At 43.3% G+C, this 14,271-nt stretch overlaps 1 protein-coding gene across 13 annotated transcripts in view; it reads left to right on the top strand.

The window, feature by feature from the left end:
* The window catches only part of TCF4 (transcription factor 4), a 243,761-nt gene that overhangs the window by 19,462 nt on the left and 210,028 nt on the right, over positions 1–14,271 (top strand). The gene's annotated exons all lie outside the window — the stretch shown is intronic.

Below are 14,271 nucleotides of genomic sequence, written 5' to 3'. Positions count from 1 at the left end.
TCTCTACCAGCTTCCCATTAATTTGCAACGAAAACTTCCCTTTAAAAAATTCGCTGCCATCCTTATAACTAGTGTACACTTTGTATTTCCTTGTCCTACTGTTTGGGTTATAAACATATTTAAAAAAATATATTCACACACACAACATTATCATGATTCGGCTTAAGCATCTGTGGTTATAAGTGCACTTCATTTCACCTAATTAAGTTATTTAGTCATTTACACATTAGCAATGTACTACATATTCCACTTTTACAGGAACTTATTTTAATTATACCCACAGTTCTGTTCTGCTCCATTATAGCCATAGATCAAGCTGAATAATAACCATTCTAAAAGCCATATGCTAAAAGAGATTATAGGTCATTAAGGCCAAATTAAGGTAACATTTCTGATGGTCACAAACAGAAGTCTAACCAACAATTATCTTCTTTCAGGTCTGTAGATATAGTCCTCTTTGAGCTTTTAAGATGACAACCAAAGGACAATCTCTGATTCCTAATTGTTGGCATTGGTTTCAGAGGTTGTAATTTCTGAAATTAATAAGGTTTGCTAAGGCATAACAATATTTGTTTGTTTTTCACTCTCTGATTCCGGTGTTTGCCAGAGGGCCCCAATGTAAACTTGATCTTCGGAACATTCAGCTCTTGCGGAGTACCTGCTCTGTGTAAGCATCCATTCATCCGCTTCCTTTAGTTGTACCGACCATCAAAGCCCATTTTCAGCGGTGTTGGGTTCTACAGCTTCGGGCTTAACTGTCTTCTGCTGAATAGGGTTGGATCTAATTGTCTCAAGATTAATTTTGGCTCGGGGCTTGCACCTAAGAAGCTTACCAGTAATTCCCTTTTGAGTGAGCCTCGGTGGTATTTTCCTCTGGAAAGAGCTGAGCTGTAGACAGAGTTTCTGCAGAGAGAGACCTGGGTGTCATATCTTTGGTATGTGCTGCCTAGCAAATAAAAGTCTTCCGCTAGTTTCTAGCATTTAAAGTTAACTCTAAGTGTCATCGTTTTCACTGTCCAAACACATTCACACAAAAATGAAGCCTCTATGTCTACTCTGGAGTCATTAGCAAATGTCATATGAGAAACAGAATTACTTTCCCCATCAAGTGGAATAAATATGCCCATTGCACTCAAGAATTCAGAAAAATCCGGAGGAAATGGCTCAAACAGGACAGTGCTCCTTGAAGGTCGGTGATGATGGGCCCGGTAGGGTGAGGAGGGCTCTGCGAAGGCTCATGGATGATTTCGGGCAGGAACATCACAACGATCCCTTCTTGCCTTGAAGCTGTTAGGCTGTGGGCAAAGGCAGAGACCTTTCTGGAGCGCTGCAGGTTGTCCTGCTTTAGCTGTGTAAGGAGAAGGTGGTTGGTTTGGTTGGTGTTTTTGGAAGAAATGCAATTTTTAAACTAGAAAGCTTTCTTAGCTTACAGACAATGCTTTGCAATGAAATAAACTGGAAACCATTCCTGTCTATGGGTCGTTAGTTTCTGACTCTTTCTTTTAGACTCTTGAGGGTATTTAAGAAAAATGTTTACAATAGCCTTACTGGATAAAAACAACTGTTCTAAAATAAATAAATAAATAAATAAATAAATATAGATATATGTATAACTAAAAAGAGTCGTCAGTGGTCATACTTACAATGTTCAGTTGGTGCTTGGTTCAGACTAAGCTCTGGTAGAAAGACAAAAGGAATTACGCTCTCTTTTCTGCCCGATGCCATGCGGGTGAGTACCGTAGTGGCTGTTGTATCCCTTTGTATTCCAGAGTAAATCACATGAATGATGAGACAGTGTGGGATAAGATCCCATGAACAGCTGGGATTCCTGTTGCATCTCACAAGTAACAGCAGAAAAAAAATACAATCTCTTTATCTAATGGATTTGTTAAAAACAGGTAATCCCACATTCCTGAGCCGTTTCTCTCCGTAGATAGCTGGCTGGCCGCTCGCAGTTAATCATTCCCATGTTTGTGTCTTCAGTTGCCAGCCGTTGGACTTCATAATGCAAGACTTGTACTGCAAAGTATTTCCTTGGTGTTTATAGACATGGGATGTGTATCAATGCCATTTATTAGAGTATTTGAGAAGGAAGTTAGGACTGGAAGGGAGGTTTTGGATTAGCAGGTCCAGGTGCCTGGTATTGCTTAGATTGTCATCCTCTGTCTTAAAATTGTTAAGGTTTTTGATCCAAAAATCCTCTTGGAATAGTGTTCCAGCATCTCAGTCCTGATGGCCAGAAGTCTTATTGTAATGTTTTGACAAAATTTAAATATGGCCAGTTTATATTCACTTGTTCTTGTTCCAGCACTTAAATAGCATGTTTCCCTTCTCCATCTGTCCCCCTCCCCCAACGTGTGGCATGTCTCTACAGGAACGTGCCTTTTTTGATAGGAAAAGTCAACCAGACATTTGTGTCTCTCAGATGCACGCATGCACTTGCCCCAGTTGAGTTTGCTCTGTACTCTTCTCAAGGAGGGAGCAGAGTGCCATGGAGCAATGCCATGATAGCAGGTGCCATCTCCGTCGATCTAAGGGAGTCCCATCCCACCAATGCTGCAGCTGAAGCATCCCTGTGGTGTCGTCTGACCTCCAGAGCTACCCGTGGGTGTGGAGACCCTGCAGGTGTTGTGTGGACTGCCTAATTAATTGGAGCCATTTAAGCTGAGCTACCAGAGAGCTGCAGGAGCTCGTTAGGGCAGGGGTGTGGCTGGAGGTGGAGGTCAAGATGGAGCTCGAGCTCGAGCTGGGGCTCCATGAAGTCTGGCTGGGGTTGGATGCGTGTGGGCCCCTGCGGTGGGAGTGCTGCTTCTTCCCTAAGGTAAGGAGCGGTGAACAGGAGGTTTCCACTTGAACACTTTGAAAGGAAATATGTGCAGGCTGGTGTACCTTGTCTTTCTTGCTCTTACACTGTGGACTTTTCCTTGGGAGGTCTGGGTTTTACCTTGTTTTTTTTTCTTGGAAAATCTTCCCTTGGCATTTGCGAATTGGATATTTCTGCTTTACTTTAGGTTGTGGAAAGTAAAGTGGTGTGCCTTGGTGGAAATTCATAGTGCATATCTATGCATGTGTCTATGTAGTAGGTTTTTGTCAGTTGTTTTCAAAATCTCCTTGCTCAAATAAGTAAACTTGCTTGCCTTATCTATAGATTTATGCGGTTTTGAGAGAACTGTATTTGCAGGAGACAAAATCTGTTTCATTGTTCTACTCTGTGATTCTGTTAGGGCTGAAATAAAAATAGCGACCCAAAATACAGACCCACTGTACGGCTGGACCTGATAGCATGGAGTCCTTTGCATTTGAGTCAAGAGGATCCCAATGCCCCTCTTGTGCGTGCACCTTGTCTCTGCTGTTGGCTGTCTCTTAAGATGAGGAGGTAGATCCTTGCACTACAGTGGTGGTGAGGTGTAGAGGTTAAAGTGATAAGGAAATTTGCCTGGATATCAGTGATGAGATACCTACCTTAAGTGTGTGTGGGTTGTTTTTTTTTCCTTCCAGTATTTTCCATAAAATTTTCTGTGCTCTCCCAGTTTAGCAGACCGGTGTAATCCTTTTGCCTGCAATAGGATTGTGAGCAAGTGCTTGTATTTTGACTTCCCTCCGCTTTGGATGTGCTCTTAAATACTGAGTTGAGTGTAGTTTGTATTGCTGAAATTCTGTGTGAATGGTAGCTTAAGTAGCTCTTCTACTGTTAAACCTTCTCGGGGTCAAAATGTAACCTATATGTAATTTTTCTGGTCCAAATCCTAAGGACTTCTACTCAAGGAAGAGTCCCATTAAGCTTGCCAGAAGCAGGGATCCCACTGGTTGGTGATGTGCTGAATTCCACTTGTATACAATGGTATGAATTGGCTGTAACTTTACTAAATTCAGTGGATTCATGCCAGACTCATGCTTGTGCAACTAAAAAACTTTTTTGCGTTTTGTCACAGAACCTGATAAGTAGTACCATGGAATCAAAAGTGCGCATAATGTGCAAAGTCAAACTATATTTAAAGCGCCTTGTTCACAGAGGAACACCTCTAACCTTTCAATATGTGAATAAGATGTCAACCTAGTTCTGTAACTCCACCAGGTTTTGACATGATAATGCATTTGCAGTCACTTATACGCTTGCATTGGTGAAGTGCAATAATTTGCCTATGTTTATTTAAATAGTGCAAACTTTGAACGTTATCACCTTTTTATTTAAGAGAAAGGAGACTACAAAGATGACATCATGGGAGCATCATGCATAGACAGTTACATTTTGAAGAGGCATGTATTTTAAGGTGTTCCCTACTTCTTGGCCTCTCCTTTCTGAAACCAAATGGCAAGATACCTGGAATGAAGACCAAATTTTCTTCCTTAAACTGAAATTTCTATATCTGTGTCAGTATTTACAAAAGCAGTTCTAGCTTTCCTCACTATATAATTAGTCATCGAAGTGAGTGATCTGAATTTCACATTCTGTTATCAGTGAGTTGGAGGAAGACGCTCGGTTCTGGAAACCTGGCTGTCGATTTAGCTGTTCAAAATAAAGGTGTGGAAAAATCACTTTAAATCTGCCATTTTAAATAATGAGAATTTTTGGTCACTGGCACAAGCATAAAAATTGGTATTGAGTAGTGCACATTTTAATTTGAAATGTTGGGAGGACTCCATGGCAACTGTAATATGAAAAGGAGCAGGGTCTTTAATGAATCCTTTGGTCTTTAGGTCATCAGGCTTTGTTTGCTTGCTTGTTTGTTGGGGTGGTGTGTGTGTTTTTTTTTTTTTTTTTTTTTTTGGAAAACAGGCCATTGGACTGCCAACTTTGTACAGTGGTCTTTCTGCAGTGCGTAAATTATTTTGAAATAGGAATTTTGTTCTGAGGCAGTTTTGAAAATTCATGAACACCTTTGCACTCTTTCGTGAAAATACAGAATGTGCATTGTGCTGGGAATGCTCTTGTAACTTGGAGATTAAAGGGAGGGAATCGTAGTAAAATTGTTAATGTAACAGTAATTGTGAACGTGGTAAGAAGGTAGACAACTATATAAATGTATTTTCTATATGGGATCAAAAATAACCGCGGAGGGATATGAAAATAACGTGAACAGTAGTACGGCTAAATCTGGTAGTTATTTGAGATTTTACTTCTTTCTTCAGTCATTGTAGCACTGTGTTATTAATGTTTATTTGAAGTATGAATGCAAGGAACAACTTTACCAGTTTGCTTGTCGCACAAGTTGATATCTAAAGGGAAATATCACTGATGGAAAACCAGAGAGACTAAATAGATATATTTGGTCTCACAGGCAGTCCATTAATTTGCTCAAATTAAATATTATCTTTAAATATTGAAAGGTTAAATGTACACTGATAATGGATTTAGACAGCCATTAAGTCATAATTGCTCTCTAATGTAGTTAGCAAAAGACATTATTTGATATAACTTATTGAAAAGGGACTAAAAGCACCAGGATTTTTTTTTTTTCACTTGCCCTTTTTCATATAAATGTACGAGATTAAATTCCATTTTCATTTAACACTGTGGGACCTACTAAACTCTGGGAGTTTACGTGGCTCTAGGTGAGCGGGCAGGATGTGGGCTGTGCCCCCAGATCGGGCTTCGCATTGCTGGGTGCTGGTGCCAAGTCCTTTGTGAACGCGCAGGAAAGATGGATCGCCTCTGCCCCCGCGCAGACGGGGACGGGCGTAACTGCCGAGCGGAAGGAAGGCTCCCTGCCGCCGCACTTGGTTCAGGAGCGTTAGAAATGAGATCTTAACCCCGCAAAAGGAGGGGGGGAATATCATTGGTGTTGCCACCGTGGTCAGGATGGCAGCCCGAAGGTGGTTGAGCTACGACAGCCCTATGTGCTGTGGCTCTAGAAACAGTCGGGAGCGTCCTCCCGCGTTTGTGCCAGCCACCTTGGGGGCTTTTCTTGGAGCTGGTCCATCGTCAGCTGTGAAATACGAGCCAGGGACAAAGTCTGGGTTACAGGTGTGTTATGGTCACTAAGGCTTTATTTGGGTTGAAATTAAAAATATTTTTAAGCTTTCATAATATTTATCTGCAAATGTATGTTCATGCAGCTCTGGGACAGAGCTCCTTCTGCAGACCAAGACTGCTGACCTCTTCAAATTATTCTAGGGCCACCACTGCTCATGCTGCAAATCCCCTTCTGCTGAAGTTTTCCTGAGGTCCGTCGGGGTTAGGTCGTTGGCAGGTGTAAATCATCACAGTCGCACTGAAATCCCGGGAGCCAGGACAGTTTGAGGGAGGTGGTTTAGAAAGCAACTGCTGTCAGCTGGGGGAGATGGGCTGCAGGAGTGCCCTTGGGGTGCTGGGGCCAGTCACCTGGGGCAAGGGGGTGGTTCAGCTGTGGGGCTTGAACTTTCTGGTTTGATTATTTCATTTATTTGTTTGCTTCTTAAAGCTGACAACTCACCTTTGCGGTTTAAGTCGCCTTGCCCATCATCTGTTATCTTTCTTTCTGGGTGGTGGTAATCTACAGATGAAGGGCTCTCCTGAACAGAATAAAGGTGGTAATTTCTAAAGCTGCTCTGGTTTGATTCAGAGCTGTATTTCGGGGTATGGCCTGTGAATTCAGTGCTTGGAGATCTTGCAGGACTTTCTTTTATGTCAGGAAGAAAAAGATAAATATCAATATTTTCTTGGATAGTGTCTTTTGTTTAAAGCCTGGAAGGGCCTTAATCATAAGTAGATGTTATCCCGTAAATGGGATGTTTTTCTTCTTCAGCAATATTTAATGAGATAATATCAAATAGAGAATTTACTTAAAGTGAAGGAAAATGCTGTTCTCATCTATTAGTGTTATACTAGAAATAAAAAAAAAATCTGTAGAACATTGTACTGCTTGTTTTTTGCCTTTTTCGTGCAATTCATGTAACGTAGGTAATGAATCAGGATGAATTTTTTTTCATTTTCCTGTTCCAAATCTTATGAGATCAAAAAAAAAAAAAACAAACCCAAATTGCTGCAGAATGATTAACAGTGAAAAACTTTATATGAGACCTAAATTAATTACAAATCACTAGAAGATGGTTTTGCAAAAGGTTTTACTTTTAGCTTTTTTTCCTTTTTTCTCTCCTCCCCCCAAATTGTGGTGTAGGCTGTAATTGTGATGCGGACACTCTTTGACCCTGCCTCCTTTGGCTAATAGCAGCAATAAGTACATGGTGACACGCTGAACAGAGAGTACATTTTTAGTGGGTTAGGGGATGCCTATAATAAGAAACTTAATTGAGTTGTCAGTCTTTTGCTCTGTGAGCTACATCATGGATTTGAACCACTGAGAAGTGCCTCGATTAGATACCTTTAAATATATCTTGCACTCTGGCATGTGCAAGGAAATAGTTTACATTTCTTACAATTGAAATGACTGAAACATCTTTGTCTCAATGAAACAGATACTTCTTTAAAAATACATGCTATGTTTTTCTAATTCCTAATGCTTTATCCTTTGGCTAGTTTAATTTGGGCTCAGTTTTTAGAATGTAACCTTTGGCTCAGTGCTTTTTTTTTTTTTTTTTTTTTTAAGGAGGGAGAACTGTTTTCAGTAGATTTTTGTCAGTCCCCGATTTGTGAAGAGACCAAGACCATGGTGCGATAACACACTGTATGAGCGGGGCCTCCTCGTTCTGCTGCTTCCCTGCAGTATGTGTGTTTCCAGGGGGAAAAAACCCATAGACAGGAGGCTTACAAAAGTGCGTTTAGTTTGGATAACAGGAAAAAAGACTTTTACAGCAGTGCCTTGCTTTTGGAGTCTCTTGGTTAATGCAGTGTCGCCTTCCATGTACCTGGAGCCAGAAAACCTGTCCGGTTGCACCAAGAATGCGAGAAGTGACTCTTGATTTGCTTACCCTCCAGGCTCTGTCCAGGAAGGTGTGGGAGATCACCTCTTTCCTTTCGATGTAAAGCTCTTTTGTTGAAACGGAAGAATACATGAAACACATTTTGAAAATTAATTAACTATGTATGGTTAACTTTTCTCCGTGCATTAGTTCTTGCAATGTTTGATGGCTTTACCATACTCATGGTATGCTATTTTTGTGATTTAAAATCAGCTTAATTATGAAAGGAAGGAAAGTAAACTGGCCTGTCTGTAAAATGGGGAAAAAAAAAAAAAACCCAGCTAGCCCTGAACACCACCAAACCTGCAAAACTAATAGACCTGTAAAAAGGTTACTTTCTAGAGAGAGCGCAGTTTGCCTGTTTGTTTTTCAGCACAGGATTTTCGCTCCTTGTCCATGTAACTCTTTGATATTGTTGCACAGTCTGCATCATGGCTGGGGGGTGGAAATGGGGCATGGATATTGGGTTAGAAATCCCGAATTCCTTTGCAGTGGGTTTCCTGGCCGTGTCAGTCTGAAATATACAGGCTTTGAAAATGACAGTAAAAAATGAAGCTATTTAAAGTCGGGAATCGTTAAGTCCCTCATTTGGATTCTGAATTAGGGGACTGTTTTTCTGAATCCAGAGTGCCTCACAAGTTTCCGTTACTGTCACTGGATATACTTTGCTAGTCATGCTTAAAATGAGGTTTCCTGCTTGCTTCAAGACCTAAACGTAGACGGCAGGCTTATGTGCACCTGTTTCCCGAAAATCCAGCCACAATTCACAGCGATGGCACAAGCGAAGTATTGTTCATAGACAGATAGGCTGGTTGTCAGATTGTGTACGCGCAGTACAACAAATGGGTTACCGCTCCTCTAGAGCGTATTATTTCTCGGGACTAGTAACGTGCTGACGGAACGTACAAGGTACGTTTAAAGAGAGAATTTTTTTCCAAGCAGTTGTCCTGAGCGGAAACCAAGAAAGCGGTTTATTTTTAAGTCCTTTTACCTTGAGGATCAGCCTGTCCCTTTCCCTGGAGCACTGCTTCTTCAGCTCTTCCTGTACCTTTTACCTGATAATCTGCATTACCGTAGGGAAATTTCCCAGCACGTAGTAGGGAGAGAGCGAATCTGAAGCCAGTGCCGTTTAAATGCTTTGACAAGTGCTCGTCTCTCTGCACGTGCCGCCTCTCGCACCGAACTCTGCTCCAGTCGCACGGGGCCGGCCGGTGTCACCGGCCAACCCTGCTCATCTGGCGAGCGGCGGGGATCAGAAGTGAGACAAGAGGCAGATAGGAAATCCTGTTCTTCCTTAGCAAAAAATGTTGACAAACATAATTTTATCTCTGTTACATTTTCTTCAAAGCTTTTGGAGAAAAATATGAAAACCAGGAAGCAAAATATCATTGTTTTTCCATCTTTGTCCAAGACAAGTCGTGTTGTTTGCTACCTTTTGTAATTGTTTGCTTCCCTCCAACCCTTTTTTAGACAGAATTTCCCAGGAATCAAAGTTGTTTCATTTTTAGAGTATGCTGAGGGAAGTATTTCTGAGAAAATTGCTGCTCTAACTGAAGAGACTTGTTATTTTTAAAAGAAAGATTTTAACAAGTTGGATCCAAGTAAAATCTAGGTTTTATTTATTTATTTGCAAAATCTTAACGCTGAGGTGGTCTAGTCCTGAACCGTAACCTTATTGTGACTGAGCAAGGCCAAAACAAAGAGGAGGATCCTTCCCCAGGAGCTTAAAATGGGAGTATAAAACAAGGGAGAACAGATGGATAGACAGATTGGGGAGCACAAGAAAACAAAGAGATGGTATTGTTCGGCATAAATAGCTGTGGTCGGCTCATCCCGGCAGCTGAACCAAACAGGGCTGGTGAATAATGTATGGCTGATGCGATGGGGACTGGAAGACCATGAGAAGGATGCAAGGAGGCAGTGCGGTCAAGAGGGTTTTCAGATGTATTTTTTGAGTTGCGGGAGGGTAAAGCTGGAGGTGGAGAGGAGAGAAAATGGAGGTTTAGGGTCAGAGCAAAGGAGGAGATGGTGAGATAGGCAATGAGGAGACAGCGTGGACTGGATCGCTGGAAAAAAACCAATAATGGGCTTAGAGAGAACTGAGAAGAACCTTCTGTTCTTGAGAGAGGATGAAGGAGAAGGCTGTAGGAGGGAGAGGGGAAGAACAGGGAGGAAGTCATGCTTTATTTGATAAGTTATTCTTTGGAAGGAATTGGCAAAGCACTGTGCTGAGGGAGAGCTAGAGCCAGGAGAATGAAAGGGAATGAAGACTGAGTAAAAGGCAGAGAAAAGGCAGCTGGGGTTGTGGGTGTGTGATTCAATGAAGTTGGAGCAGCAGAGCTGTTTAGTAGGAAGGGCACAGAATTTAAGAAGCAGACAAGTCTGTGGTGGAGGATGTCTACCTGGTTATGGGATTTCCACCCGGACAGCTCGTGTTGCAAGAGGAGGAGCGAAGCAAGCGATTGCTGGTACTGCCAGCCAGGACAGAATCAGCAGGAGCTCCTTTGTAATACGAGAGAGGGACAAAAGACTTGACAGTGGAGAAGAGTTATGGTGAGAACCATCAACCATATCAATGGGAAAAAGCAAAGAACAGGGCTGAGAACAGGTCAGTCATCCGCTGTTGGGTTGAAAATCATGGAAAAGTGCATGGAAGGAAACCAGAGGATGGGCCAAGATTTGGGAGGTAGGAGAGGTAATACACCTGCTCTGAAGTTGTGATCTGACTGGTTCGGGGACTGAATCGGGGAAGATGGCACCTTGGTTTTAGGTGGGAAGGGATTGAATAGGGAAGTTAGTGAACATCAAATTAATAACTCTTTGGCGCACAGGAGCGAGTAGGCATTGCCCAGCAAATGGCTATTTATTGCCTTGTCAAATGGAGACAAAGTGCAAGGATCTGACTTCATGGAATGTATTAGAAAAAAACCTGAAGTCCCCAAAAGAGAGAGTAGAAATGCAGAGAAGAGCAGAAGAAAAATAGGAAAAGGAATAAGAAGTCAGTTGAAGAGGTGTAGAGGCAGGACCCAGAAATAACAAGGAGGAGGTGGAAAGGAAGAATATTGATGCAATACTCTTCAAATTAGAAGAGTAGGGAGGGGTAAATGGTAGGGCTTGGAAGGGGCAAAAATGGGAGAGGAAACATTTACTAGCTGGGTTGCAAAGCATCAGATAAGGATAGGCCTCCACGAAAGCAGCTTAGTGAACATGTGTCTTTGCGATAGCTGGGAGGAGTATGGTATGGATAGGTTGTGAATGGTTGAGATCTTTTTGTACCTGTGTGAAGGCCACCCTTTCCCTGGATGATGGTGCTGCTGGAAGCACTGTGCAGCACAATGGGATAGGGCCTCTTCCAGAGACGCTCACGGCAGGAATGATGGGAAAAACAGTGCTGCAGGTTTAGAGTGCTAGTCGTTCAGGTAACAAAATTGCGCCGGTCAGTACCTCGTTCTCTGAATGTAGATCTTCCTCTGGATTTCAATGGGATGACTTTGAAAAAGAATGAGACGCCATTTGGTGTTTTCATTTTATGCTCAGCTCGTATAAAAATGGTTGTTCTCTGGAAGAAGAATACCTGCAGCAAGGACTGATGTCAGTCCGGGTTTCATCCGGCAGGGATCTCGTTGCCGTTATGGTGCCGTACGTGCCATTACAAATATTAGCCATGAACAAGTGAAGATGATAGCCATGAAGTTTAGTGCTCTGCGTTAGGTGTGCTGTGATTGCTTCTCTTGCTACTGTATGTCATTCATTTCGGATTTAAATATCTAATGGCTCTCATCAAACAACATTTAAACTTTCTATGAAATCCTGCAAATGTTCCTTTAGATCATATTATAAGTAACAATGGATGAAATGAGCTTGAATGGGAGGGCTGTGTTTCAGTCTCGGGGGTTCTGCAGCTGCTGGTGATGACAGTGGAACACTTCAATTGAACTGCAGCCTGGTATTCAGCAGCACTCTGCCCATTAAACAACGTATAAAAACAGTATAAATGGTCCGGCACATTTCCTTTTCCACACTATTTTCATCTTAGTCACTGGAGTGTTTCTGTAGAAAATAATTTATTTACTGGGAAGCTAACAAGGAATGTTTTGGTCACTGTGAGCACCAGATGTGGTGTTCGGATTGTAGCATGAACAAACTTAATTCAACAAGGAAGTCTTTATGCATTGAAAAGGATCTCACGTGACCGTGCCGTTTGCTGCCGGTCCTGCTGGAACAGACCTGTCCTTGCAAGGGAAGCGGGAACGTGCCCCCGACGTCTCAGATGGTGAAACGAAGCCACAAGCTCTGGAGGTCTTGAGTGCCTTAACAGCTATTTATTAGTATTTGTTTGTTTATTTGGATTGTGCCATATTTGTGTTAGGAATTTTATAGACTCACAAGGAGACATGTTCAGTCGCCCAAGGATATTGCAATCTAGTGTGGACAGATGTCACATTGAGTAAAGAAATCAAGCCATGGGGGTTGGAGAGTAGCGATGTGATAACACAGGGGGAGTTGAAGAAGTGTTGCTGGGAAAAAATAGGTTTATTATTAAGAGTGCTATTATGTAGAAGCTGAGTTTTGAATATAGTTGAAACCCTGCTGTGAAGTATATTTTAGGCAATAGCAGTCACATCCTTGGCCATAGGTAACTTCACTTTCCCTATCCTCCTTTGCTGTTTAGTTGACTTTTAGGAGGTTTTTTTTGCCTTCCAGAAATTCACACGCCTGCTAAAGCCAGTATCATTAAAGAAAGGAAAACAAAGAAAATGTATGGCATTGCCTTTGATCTTTTATCATCAGAAATATTCAAATATCAAGAGCCATCAACAAGCAAATGCCCTTGTACTCGTTGGGCCCTGGTGCTCTGGCCAGCCTCGCTCTATTGAATCAGCAAGGAGGACCAGGCTGAGGAGACTGGCAAAATGTCTAAAACTGAAGTCGTGCTGGTCCTCCACCAGCAAACTGCAGGGTCTGAGGTCGGTGGGAACCGAAGGGGTTGAGCGTCACAGGGAAGGTCACAACAACCCCTGCAATGCTACAGGCTTGGGGAAGAGTGGCTGGAAAGCTGCCCGGCAGAGAAGGACCTGGGGGTGTTGGTCGACAGCCGCCTGAATATGAGCCAGCAGTGGGCCCAGGTGGCCAAGAAGGCCAATGGCATCCTGGCTTGTGTTGGAAGTCGTGTGGCCAGCAGGAGCAGGGCAGCGATCATGCCCCTGGACTGGGCACTGGTGAGGCCGCACCTCGAATGCTGTGTTCAGTGCTGGGCCCCTCGCTCCCAGAGAGACATTGAGGGGCTGGAGCGTGTCCAGAGAAGGGCAACGGAGCTGGGGAAGGGTCTGGAGCACAAGGCTGATGGGGAGCGGCTGAGGGACCTGGGCTTGTTCAGCCTGGAGAAAAGGAGGCTGAGGGGAGACCTCATCGCTCTCTACAGCTGCCTGAAAGGAGGCTGTCGAGAGGTGGGGTCGGTCTCTTCTCCCAGGTCACAAGCCATAGGACGAGAGGAAATGGCCTCCAGTTGCGCCAGGGGAGGTTTAGACTGGATATTGGGAAATTTTCCTTCACGGAAAGGGTTGTCCAGCACTGGAAGAGGCTGCCCAGGGCAGTGGTGGAGTCCCCATGCCTGGAGGTATTTAAAGGCCGTTTGGCTGAGGTGCTTAGGGACATGGTGTAGTGGTGGGCTTGGCAGTGTTAGGTTTGCGGTTGGACTCGATGATCTTAAAGGTCTTTTCCAACCTGAACAATTCTATGATTATAAGGTGCGGAGCCCAGAGTGAAAATGCAGTAGCAGTCCCACCTCTTGCTTTGCAATGCATAAAGTAGATTTCTTTAAAATATATTTTCTTGGTTTTGTACTGCTTAGGAAACATTCAGCCAAATTTTCTTAAACCTCCGACTTTAACATGATGATCTGTACAGAAATAATCAAATCTCCTCAAACTAAATTTTGTTTATTCCAGGGTTTTTCAGGAGGGCTTATAGTGCCATGGCAACTTGAGACACCTTTATCTCATTGCAGTGAACTGTAATGAAAATGTAATCCAAATCAGTAAAAATGAATTGGTGTGTGTTTAAACTTTAAAGTTAAATATAAAAGCAATTGGTAGCCTAACTGCTCTTAAGAAGTATTTGGTGGGGTCTTGAGAACCATTTGTAGTCTCAGCCTTTTGCCGCCGCCTTTGGCAAACGCGGGTGACTATTGCACGCGTTTCTAGAAGTAACTGGCCAGTGGGAAGCTGAACCGAACTGTCCGGAAGCTGCGCGTGGGCAGCCGCCCCGGGGCTGGGAGCTGGCGGGGACCTGCGGGGCCGGCCGGGTGCTGGGGCGAGGGTCCCTCCGGCAGCCGGGAGGCAGGTCCTCCCCATCCCTCCTGCCAGCAGGGCAGGGGGTTGCCTTGCCTTCTTCTGTTGCTCCCCCTTCCTTCTCAACTTTGATTGATGGAAA

This window comes from Mycteria americana, assembly GCF_035582795.1.
Source record: "Mycteria americana isolate JAX WOST 10 ecotype Jacksonville Zoo and Gardens chromosome Z unlocalized genomic scaffold, USCA_MyAme_1.0 Scaffold_30, whole genome shotgun sequence".
Classification (NCBI taxonomy): Eukaryota; Metazoa; Chordata; class Aves; order Ciconiiformes; family Ciconiidae; genus Mycteria; species Mycteria americana.
This window is presented reverse-complemented; position numbering and strand designations above follow the sequence as displayed.